The 11,461-nt window shown below is 37.6% G+C and overlaps 1 protein-coding gene across 9 annotated transcripts in view; it reads right to left on the reverse strand.

The window, feature by feature from the left end:
- SATB1 (SATB homeobox 1) overlaps positions 1-11,461 on the reverse strand; it is a 101,586-nt gene that overhangs the window by 89,117 nt on the left and 1,008 nt on the right. The window contains exon 2 of one of the 9 annotated variants that reach the window (XM_082685208.1): positions 11,009-11,232. The exons of 5 other annotated variants lie outside the window; for them this stretch is intronic. The gene's annotated coding sequence lies outside the window, so the exon portion shown is untranslated. Of the gene's footprint in view, positions 1-5,421; positions 9,697-11,008; positions 11,233-11,461 lie in introns of those variants that run through there. 3 more of the 9 variants (XM_082685199.1, XM_082685206.1, XM_082685202.1) reach the window with 3 other exon arrangements.

Here is an 11,461-nt window from a genome sequence, read left to right on the forward strand (position 1 = left end):
AGTAAGAGTACTGTAAGTCCAAAAACTCTTTTTGGATGTTTTCAAATGAGTGAAAATTAACTATACTCATGAAATAGTAGACCCTCCCAATTAAACAGCATGTAAGAGTGTCAAACACTTGTGCACAGTACGGCTACAGATGTGCAGCAACGCTACAAATGTGGTCAGTGTAATAATTTCTCAATTGTCTCTGGATAAAGACTTTAGATTCTATTTTTGAAAGTAAATGAACAGAACTTTTTGGCTATAAAGAGCCCAAAAGGCTTTCAAATTTATCAGTCACTTTCAAGTGACAGCAATTAGGATTATTTACCTAATGCAATAATATCTAATATCATCTTTTTCCATACAGTGGTGTCTGTATTCTGTTTCCTATCATCTATTCTTACTGATTTTATATTAGAGATTTTTATATTAATGATGGAATTGTTAGTGTATTAGAAGTTCAAGTATAAATTTGGTCTCCCTGAATTCATACCTAACCCTATGTATTTTTCTGGTGGATGCATGCCTAAGGAATAGGAATGGTGAAGCCAAATTAAAATTACATATTTATTATGTATAAAATCATAAATAAAATACTAAAAAAATTGTTGCACAGTACAGCTGTTGCTAGAGTATATCCAGTTACCTATTTTGTAGTTGCCTCTTAACTAGTGTGTTTATTGTGGGATTTAATTCATTAGACAACTAACATGGACTATAAATGCACATGCAAATTTCCAGCTGATATGAAGCAAAAAGTTGATAAATAATGCTACAGTATAACTTTAAAAACAGTGAGCCTCGAGGCTATTTTTTAATCATTTATTTTTATTTATTCTGTAAAGACTATTTTCATTTGTATTGTTTTATATATATATAAATACACTTGGAGAGAAACAAACAGCATATTTATGAAAAATTTTGATGGGGACCAGCTTGTAACTGTTTTGAGACTGTACTGCTTTAAAGATGGACAATACCCACTTTTCTATTTTTCTACAACTGAAAAAAAGCCACAGATTCACATTATACTTACTGAAAATTAAACTTATCTCTTCATTGAAGCAATAAGGCTCTCAAAAATAAGTTTTTAGTTCACTTTGCACAAAGGGGTTTTGTCACGAAGAATTTACAATATTGTAAGCAAAGGCATCTTTATGGCTGGCATATGCCGCAGTTTAGAATATAAACCAAATCTTGGGGCATTCTCAATAGGTTTGGGAAATCCAATTGTTTAGCCAACATCCAAGTATGAATAAACATATATCCAATATACATGTAGCATAACATAATATATGTTCACAGATAACATTTGTTCACCATAGGATACTACACCATTTAACACTAGTCTACCACAGTTTTCACCAAAAATTCTTTAAAACCCAGAATTAGTGTCACACCTCTAAGAAAAATGACAGTGGGAAGAGTAGTGGAGAAAAGGCAAGGAACCAAGATTTGAGTCTTGCTTCTTCCTTTTTACAAGCCCACTGAGTGACCCTTCATAAGTCTGGCAGAATCACATTATGTATGAATAAAGTGCTGGAAAAGAATCTGATCATCTTTAAGACCACATAAAAATTCTCTGCCCTCAAATATGATTTTAAAAAATCAAGTTCACTTTAAAGAGAACGGAAAGATATAAGGAAATTTCTCACACGCTGCATTAGATGTTTATCTCTATGTAAGAGACAGGTGTCAAACAAACAAATAAGAAAAAAAAAAAAAAAAAACCACCAAGGCAAAGAGAAACTTTAACTCACCAGATTCCATCTGTTACATTTGAATTCATGCATAATTGATTATCCATGACTGGTAAGTTCTTTTCTCACTAGCCGACCACAGTTTTCTAAACATTAAGTATTAAATCACTACTAAAGTAGACTACATTTTAGAAACAGCAAGGGCAGAATAAGAATATTTTAAATGAAAAATTACATGCCGGTTAATAATAATACAGCTGACCTATGTTTAAGGGAGAGAAATTTTAATCATGTGCATATTAAATATTAATAGCCTATTCTGTTATTGTTATAATAAGGTTAAGTAGGCTTCTCCATGCTTAAGGAAAGAGGGAGAAATAGGAATGCATAATGTTGCAAAAAGATACAGAGACGGGAGACAGACATAAGGAAAATGTGTCAACAATAAACAAGAGGAAATGAGAAAGAAGGAAAAGATGAAGGTGGAAACTAATCTCTATGTGTCATTATGACTGCCAGAGTACTGGCAAAGAAGCAACATCCTTTTATTTCAATTTTAATCATTTCTGAATTTTAATACCCGGCTCCTTTTGTAATTCTCCTGGCATTCCCCATATGCCTCCATCCCAGCCAAAACACCAGTGTAAATTAAATGGCAGGCAACCACACCACTGATGTAGCCTCCCTAAAGAACCTACCAGGTGACCAAAAGCAAAAAAAGGTATGTCTACCTTACATCCCTGAGGACCTCTAGCCAATTAACTGGCTGAATGTTCCTTACTTTCTTTAATTTTGAAAACAGGGATAGTGGTTAGGTAATCTAACCACTAGATAGAGAATCATTAAAAAAAATAAAGCAAGCCAGTAGTAATACAATAATCAGTGACCATCAGGGCCTGGAAAAATGAGTTTGCTCTCACTGGCACTAAGGAGCATCACATGATTATTTAATTACAGCTCTAATTTTTGTCTCGTGGATGGCAACATATCAACAATTAATAGGGCAAATAGAGGAGACTGTTTTTAAAGAGACAGAATGTGCATGATAATGTAATAGGTCACACAGCAGTGTACTGCTTGAGGAATACTTCCTTTTGAGGAACTAAATAGGTCTGTCTTGCAAATAGCTCCATACAGGTCTCAAAAAGAAAATAAATTTAAAAAGCAAGAGTGTTTTTAAAATAACTTCCACTGAACTTTTCAGAATGTTTTAGATGCATTTCTATTGCAACTCCAGCATCAATTTTAAGGAATGGAGTGAAATCTTTGTTAATACAAAAACCCTAAATCTAAAATAGTTTTTTAAAATGTATATAGCTAAATGAAAAATTTCTTTTTAAGCAATAATCATGACAGATATTTCTTCAGTAAAGAACAGGTAGAAGTCCGTAGCACTTTTGGTCCTATGATATCAGGAAGACCATTATTACATGGGTAACCTAACTGCAAGGACCTTAGGGGAGCTCTCTCTGTTGACTGCAGTACATACAGTCTGTTACTGCACCAAACACCAAAGGACCATGAACATAAACTGAGATTCTTCACCTAATCCTGAAGGTCAGAGACAATGAGGATAAAACAAACCCTGGTGTGCTATTGTCAAAAAATGACAGGGCACATAGTTAGAGAAGAAAAACATTCAATTATCCAGAAAACTGGGACATGTGTAGATTATGTGTTCATATAACCCCAGCAAAAAGAGAAAATTAGAGAAAAAAAGTCTCTCTTCCATTGAATCATTCTCAGTACAAGCTAAATTCACTATTTTATTATTAGTTTAGCAAATCTTTAATGAGTGCTCACTATACAAGGCAAAGGATGCTAACTGAGGAGTTTCTCCTATTTTATAGAACACAACAGACATGTATCTTACACTGAGTTTCTTTTTTGTGGTCTTTTAATACCTTTAGAAATAAATAACAGCAGCACCTAAAAATTTATAAAGTGGAAATATTAGTGGACTTTAAAGTGCTATATAGTACAAGGTTACAAGGTCTACATATCCAAATTAACCGGGGGGGATTCAAATAGTTAACCAATTTAGTAGCATTGTCTAAATAAGGCTAAGCCCAGCTTTAAACTCTAGTTCCAGTCACCTTTGTTCTGCCATGACAGAAACCAAAGCAAAACCAAGGGCTGAAGTTTGGAAAAGGAAATAGAACTACCTCTGTGATCAAGTGCTCAAGTGTATCTTAAATATCAGGTTATAGAGAATTATAAGAAAACCCAACTTGGCTAAAAAAAAAAAAAAACAGTGACTGAAATCATTCCACAAAAAGAAATAGGAAGAGGTGCTAAATCAACTCAATAAGCTTTTAATGGCTCATGTTGGCCAAAGTCATCAGAACATAAGAAAATGTAGGCGTCTCAAAATACAATGTGGGAAAGCTAAAATTGCTGAGGGGCAACAATTTTTAATGCCACTGGCAAAAGTGACCAAGTCAATAACAATTACAAAGAAAGAAAAATAGAAAAAAGAAGAAAAATTGTATAGCCCATGAAAAGTTTTAAAATTAAGTGGTAGTAGAAAACATTCTGATGATTCTGGACCAAAAACCTGACTCTATACATTCTAAAAGAATATTTTTTAAAGAGTCTAGCAAGTAGCAGCTTGCATGTAAGAGTATACATCATTCTTTTTTTAACATGACTGTTAATATACAGTTAACATGTCTCAGAAAAGGCTGTAATTAACTGTCTACTGCTCTAATAACACTAATAAGCATACAGTATTATTAAAATACAATGACTCCATACAAAATAAGGCTGTCATTTTTTTTAACTTTTAAGATAAGGTTCTAAATTGTTTTGAGTCCTCTTAAGCCATCCAAAAGAGAGCTCATCTTTAAGAATTTTTTTTAAAATAGTTATTAAAATATTGTTCTGTCCTCCACATTCTGGAGAAATCTGTCTAACATTAAACAGGACCTCCAGGTATCATTTCAACTGGTGAAAATACAATGGAAAAACACCTGGACTATTTTATCAATTCTATGTAATCTTTTAAAATTTAAAATGTAAGCAGTTTAATTTAGTTCTTCCTTCACTGATAAAAACATTTTATCAGTGAATGGGGAAAGGTTTGCTATATCAAGAATCACAAAGCCCTGTTGTTAATCCCCAAAGATTTCCATCCTCTGGTTCACTGGAACAGGAAAACTCAATTGCATTCAACATCAAACAGCTAATTATGGATACGCTCTATTCAAAATATTCTCCATTTCAAAAGATATCTGCATATACTAGGTTCTATTTTCTTTATAGTAATTATCACAATAAAATATTTATAACATAAAACCTCTTTTACCTTAAAGTCCTTAACATTATAAACATTAAAAGGCCAAATTGTCATTTACAGGCTCTTAACGGCATATCTGAAGCCATTGAGGAAGACTAGAAAGGAACCTCTAGCAATCAACTCTACCAAATGCCTGACTTCCTGGAAAACAGCATCTGAAGAATTCCCTCTCACACAGATTGCCACCTTTTCTTTAAATATCTCAAGGAAAGAGAGTCTAATAATTTCCCCTGGGAGCTGCCTACCATATTTCACCACCCAAAGAAGAATGCCTACTGAAGAATTTTTGTTGGTATCTGGTCCCAAATCATCTCTAGCTGAGAAAAAGCAACATCCCAACACAGAGATCTCTCCAAACACTAAACGCCGGTCTCTCCTCCCTCTGGTCGTAGCCCTGATTCTCCATATGAAACTGATAGGAACTTTTTTGGCACTTACCCTCTAAATATCAGAGGCTGCTCTCCAAATCCGGCCCTATAGGAGAGCTCTCAAAAAGTAGTCTTTGGTGAGGTGACAATGACGAAGTCCTCTCTGGCACTGCTAGCAAGGCAGAAGCATCCCCAAATGAGGTGTTACCAGTTGCCTGTGAAGCAGCTGGACCATTACTGCAGTTCTGAGGGTGCGTCACAAATCAGGTCATAGCTCTGGGTAGAGTCCACCCACTTCACCGGGTACAACGCCCTCCACTTCCTGCACACCTGGGGGGAAGGGGTAGGAAGGAGGGGGCAGCCAGTGCAGGTCCACAGACATTCTAGTAAAAGCACTACCAGGTGCAGCCTGACATCTGCTTCTTCTGTAAGCATTTCGGCTTCATTTGGGGGACCTGCACCCCGAGGTACTCAAAAATTTGTGCAACAATAAGCGGGCTCTAAAATGAGTGATGAGTGTAATAAAATATCGCAGAGTTAAATGTTTTATCTAGCAAGATCTTTTCTCCACTGGAAACTGAACCAATTCTTAATTTTTGATTACAAGATACTTTACTACCAAATGTCAAATAACTGGACTGAATAAATTTCAGCAGAATCTAGGGACATAAATGCTGGGGTACCAGTTAACTAATTTTCACCTCTCGTAACTAAACTAGATCACTGCATAAACTGAATTATATCCTTGAAAGTCCATTGAAAGAGGTGATTAGAATTTCTATTATGAACCTTCAGACAGCAACAACTGTGGAAGTGATACAGAATAACTTGAAAGAATAAAAATAGGCCAATATGCTGGAGAAATGCTCTGCTACTAAATCTCACCCTGAATATATATACACACAATCTGTATCTATTTACTCTGAAATGAAATATCTGATCTTAAAAAAGACTTTAAAAAAATAAACAGCAAAAGGTACCGTTGGCATAAGTTCAAAAGTACTAAATAATGTGTGTTAATGTGTTGATCACACTCTATGAAGACATCAAGTTTAAATAGACTTACCATTGAGAACAGCACTTAGGAACGATATATAAATTACCATCGTAGACACTTTTTCTTTGGTATAGTGAAGAGGAAGAACCTTGTGTAACAGATTTGATTTCCATGCTGTATTAAGACCACATTCTGCTCTGATGTCAATGGAATATGTGATTACTGATTGACAACTGTGTGTAGATGATGGTGTAAGAGCTACTTACAGAACGTAAGTGAAAATAAGCATTTTCTTAAGTTAATCCTAAATTTAAGAATTCAACTTCCACAGTATTTTGATGTTTCCAGGGGTCTTGAAAAAAGAAGGGACTTTTAAAAAGAAAACAACAAATGCATTTAGAATTATTCTTATAAGAAAGTTGAAATCTCTCTTAAGGTTGGCATATTAACAAGAAGACAAACATAGGGGGGCGAGAATATTTTCAGGGGAAAGCTAACAGTATCAATGGATCGATCGATTGATCGATGAACCCCACTTTGTACTCACATTAGCAGATCTCCATTAACAACTGAAACATTCCATCTAAGCCTTGGAAGGTACCACCCTTTATCAAAGTTACTCCCTAAGAATTAAGATAATTTAAGTAATCTACTTGAAACTTTGCAGAAAGTTAATTTAGCAAACACAAACTTCAATGTGTTTGAACATATTTGTCCTGAGGTTGCTCTAAGATGACTATTTTAAGTGGCATGCAGGCTCTTTGGGAGTTTTGATGTTACAGCTGAGGTATGTAAAGTAAAAGTGCATAGCATTGCTTTCAGCTGGTTCTTAAATGACAGAAAGAAGATGATATTACTCCTCTTTAAAGTTTTGTCACTGGTAAATGATAAGAGAAACTCCTCTCAACCCCTACCCCCAACCAGGAAGAGTCTGAAGCCCTGGATTATAGTACAGGTAGATATTAAAATGGAGACAGAGCCGTTATTTAGTGGTGACAGGAATATAAATACGTGCACTAACCTATAAACTGGTATTTACTTCAGGAAGGTAAGTAATATTTTTCCTCTGATTGCTGAGCTGTCAGTTTAATGCAGCGTAAATAAACAGTAGGTGCCTGCTAGCTCGAAGTAGGAAGTGTTCATTCCACACGAGGAACAGATTACTGAAGCCTGATGCTCATCATGGTGAAACATAACTTTCATTTTACCAGAAAATACACCCTACCGTGGATGATTTTTCGTGCCTGATCTATTAATTAACTTAACTCTGTTCTGTCAAAAGGTAAACCAATTTGTTAAAATCATCCCAGAGTTTTGGAGTTTGAAAAGCAAATCGATTTGAAAAGCAAGAATAAGGACTCTTCTGTAATCTGATCACAAATGCTAAAAATGAATACTAAATACAATAAGCAGAAACTAGACAAAACTAAAACAAAGTACATATTTAAATATAGAATTTAATCATCTGAGTTACCAGATTTACTCAAAAATCTTCCTCCTTTGCCAGTTAAAAGCAACTGGCACCTTTAATATTTCACAACATTGTGCTACTTAGGTCCGTTTAGTATGTAAGCTTTTTCTGCTGAAATATCTAAAAGTAAACCATTAACAAAAATCAAATCACACTCTCTAATTCTAATAGAAATTTCACTGAACTCTCCTGAGAGAAGTGTCAACTTTGAAGATCAAATGATGACACCCTTCCTAACAGCATTCATGTAAAATGTGGGTCTCTTCCCATTTTCTATATACCACAAAGCTATGACGGTATATAGTGCAACTAATTTTTTCCTTCTACACAAGTATTTAGCAAAATCTTTCATGGCATTATTTAAAATGGGAGCTCATCTTAAAAAAGGACAGAAGGCAATTTGGGGAGGTTTCTATTTAAAATACAGACAAATTCTGATAATTAAACAGTGGACTGTAAAGGAAAAAGAGAGGCTTAAAAATAATATTTTTGCATTCAATAACAACATGTCTAGACATGGTCTGAAGATTGATTCAGTCATATGCATTTATTTCATATACTTCATGAATCCCAAGTACTAATATAAGAGTCATCCAAGACAACACGTCTTGGAAGAAATGATTTGTTTGTGTAAAGGGCATATCAGTGTATGGCCCTCTTGGAAATTTACAGAGCAGCTGAAAAACCACTAGAGTGCTTTATAGAGTCCCTGCTGTATATCTATGTTGTGTTTAGCTTAATAGTGTTCGTAACCAAAAGATTTTTACAATAATGAGGAACAGGTGCCTGTCACCTGACCTTTTAGGCCTAATTTACAATCCATAACCTGTCACATGAAAAAATAATTGAAAATCTCCTTCAGATATTTGAGTCTTTGCTAATTCAATGTAGTCTTTCTTAACCATCACTCAGCATACCATAGCTTATTCAGTCACAGGTTCATATATCTGGCAACAGGCTTGTCTACAGAAATAAACCAATACTCATTTTGTCGTTCTTGTTTAGGATGCTGGGAGACAAAAGAACTACTTTTGTAGATTATCAACCGAAGAATATATTAATTTATTACAACAACTAAACAAAAGGCATTCCTTGTGAATACTTTTACATACAAAGAACTATTATTTATTACATATTTCAGCTTGTGGGAAAACGAGGAATGCATTGATTCTGGAAATAACTATTCAGACTTTTAGAAGTTCTTTAGGTCTTCTTTCTCTATCTCTTTTTTCCCCTTCTCCCCCTTGCTCTCCCCACCCCCAACCCACACACATTTTAAGGCACTAGTACTTTAGGAGGGAAATCCCTATCTGTTCTTTCTTCATCCATCATTTGTATTCCTTTTTCAGAAAGGAATACAAAATTGAGCAGTGATTTTTGTTTCTCCTGTATAATCTTGTTACACGTAGCCATACTCAAATTTAACAATGCTTTGTATTTTATAGCTACTGTTTACATATTATGTATTACATATGACTGAACAACTCTACATTTAATATATTGTTGCCATTAGAAAAACTATAAAGTAATAAGTGTCAAATGGAGATGAAGAATAAACATGCCTGGTATATTTATAAAATTCAGAGTCACTTAAAATGTGCACAAATAGGATACATATTTTGCTATTGTTACATTTTACATAGTATACACAAGGTCTAAAGTGTATTTAATAATGTGCCTAACCAAGTTAATTAAAGTATTTATGTCTGGTGACTGTGTTAAACACTTGGAGAGGTAGTGAAAGATACAGCCAGTTACTTCTGCTAACTAAAGTTGAAATTATGCACTTATTATAACCTTTTCTAACAATGTGAGAAAAACAGAGTAAATATATTAAATTTGTTTCACAACAGATGCTTAGGTTGTTAATATTTAAGATGCCTATTCATGCTATTCCTGTCTGCACATTTGTCAAAAATGTAAGCTTGAATGCTAATGTTTGCCAGCAGACTGGAGCAGCCAGTATATGAATGTACTACTGTTCTACTAAAATAATATGCAATAGAAATAAAGGACTGCTGCTAAATCATAGCATTGATTTACCCCACAGCAGATTAAAGGTTTTTAGAGGAAACACCTCAACCTTGGCGTTTTCCAGTATTAAAGTACGGTTTTTGTAGTTGTTGTTTGCTTCTGCAGCTACGTTTTACCATAGAATAAATCTTACAGTCCTGACACCTCAGAAAAATCCACTTTAGGTAGGGTGTAAATTTCAATAAAGTTTCAACCGCAGGAGTTACTTCCTCAGTAGCACAAACACTGTAGATTTTAGGGACTGCTTGGGACAAAACCTGACACCTACCAGTCCACATTCACTCATTTCTTACCCTTCCTCTGTCTTCTTGAAAAAGTCAGGTCCCTGGCCGCCAGGGATGCAAGCAGGGAACCCCAGCCATCCGGGTAGAATGGTTTTTCTCCTGAGAATAGGACGTCTTTCTGATTTCCCTGTCTCTTAATACAACCGTGTAGAGTCCAAATCTTACATTTGCCTGGAAATCTGGAATGCCGCGAGGGAAAGTTCGCTGAGGAAGGGCGAAGAGGTCAAAGTTGCCAACCAGGCCACTTTGAGAGGCGATCCTGGGGTTGACACTATTAGTGAGATTTGCAACGCCCCAGTGGAGGTCCCGGCCAAGACCTCTAGCAATGGCCCTAAGCCCCTTCTCCTTCTTCTGGGGTCATCCCCAGAGTCCTGCTCTGTGCAGTTCCCCGGCACACGCGTGTCGCTCCCCGTACCTGCCACCTGCCTGCTTTGTGCCTCTTACGGTGGTTGCCCAAACCCACGCTCCGCCGCCCCGAGAGCCTCCGCAGTGAAGCGCTCGGAGAAGGCCGCCACGCTCGGATCAGGACCGCAGGAGGGAGACACGGTGCAGACCCGAGGCCGTACCTGTGATGTCTTGGTCCTGCTAAAAGGGCAGCACCTCTTCCTGCCTCCAGGCCCGCTCCAAACCCACAGTCACTCCAGAAGCCCCTTCAGGACCGACCTCACTACCGCCAGCGAGGGCTCGAAATGCGGGGTGCCGCGGCTTTCAAAATCCCGGCTCCAACTTAAGCGCCCGGGCGCCCGAGTGTTCCCGGGATGGAGAAGTTGCCACTAACTTCTAGGCCCCTCTCCGCCGCCGCTCCCAACCAGCTGCGCGGGCGGGGGGCGGAGGAAGGAGGAGATGGACCGGGGAAGGATGCTGAGCTTACTTGCGATCCGGCGGGGAACGTTTCCACCCCCCCCCCCTACTCCGCCGGGCACCCTTCTGCCAACCCAGCTCCGGGGTGCACAGAGAGGCTTTCTTTCCCTTCTCCCGTTTGCTTCCTTCGGTCTTTTCCGCTCCCCTTTCCTCTTCCAAGAAGGGTGATACTGAGGACCTGAAGGAGTTTGTTCCGCCAGGGTCTGCCGGGCAGGTGTGTAGGGTGCCCACACTCTGGGAGAGAGAATGAATGGCATCTCCAAGTCCCCCATCCCGGGTGCTCTCCCACGCTCGACCGGCCCACCCCTCCCGGGTTCGGGTGCTCACGAAGAGAAGGGGCTCGGAAGACCCTTGCCGCCGGACGTCCACGAGAGGGGAGCCGCGCTGCCCCAACAAGGGGCGCCGTGGGTGGGTGCTACAGAGAAGTTTGGATCGATTCCGAAAAAAGAGAGAGAGATGAAAG

Source organism: Mustela nivalis (genome assembly GCF_964662115.1).
Source record: "Mustela nivalis genome assembly, chromosome: 1".
NCBI classification, from domain to species: Eukaryota; Metazoa; Chordata; class Mammalia; order Carnivora; family Mustelidae; genus Mustela; species Mustela nivalis.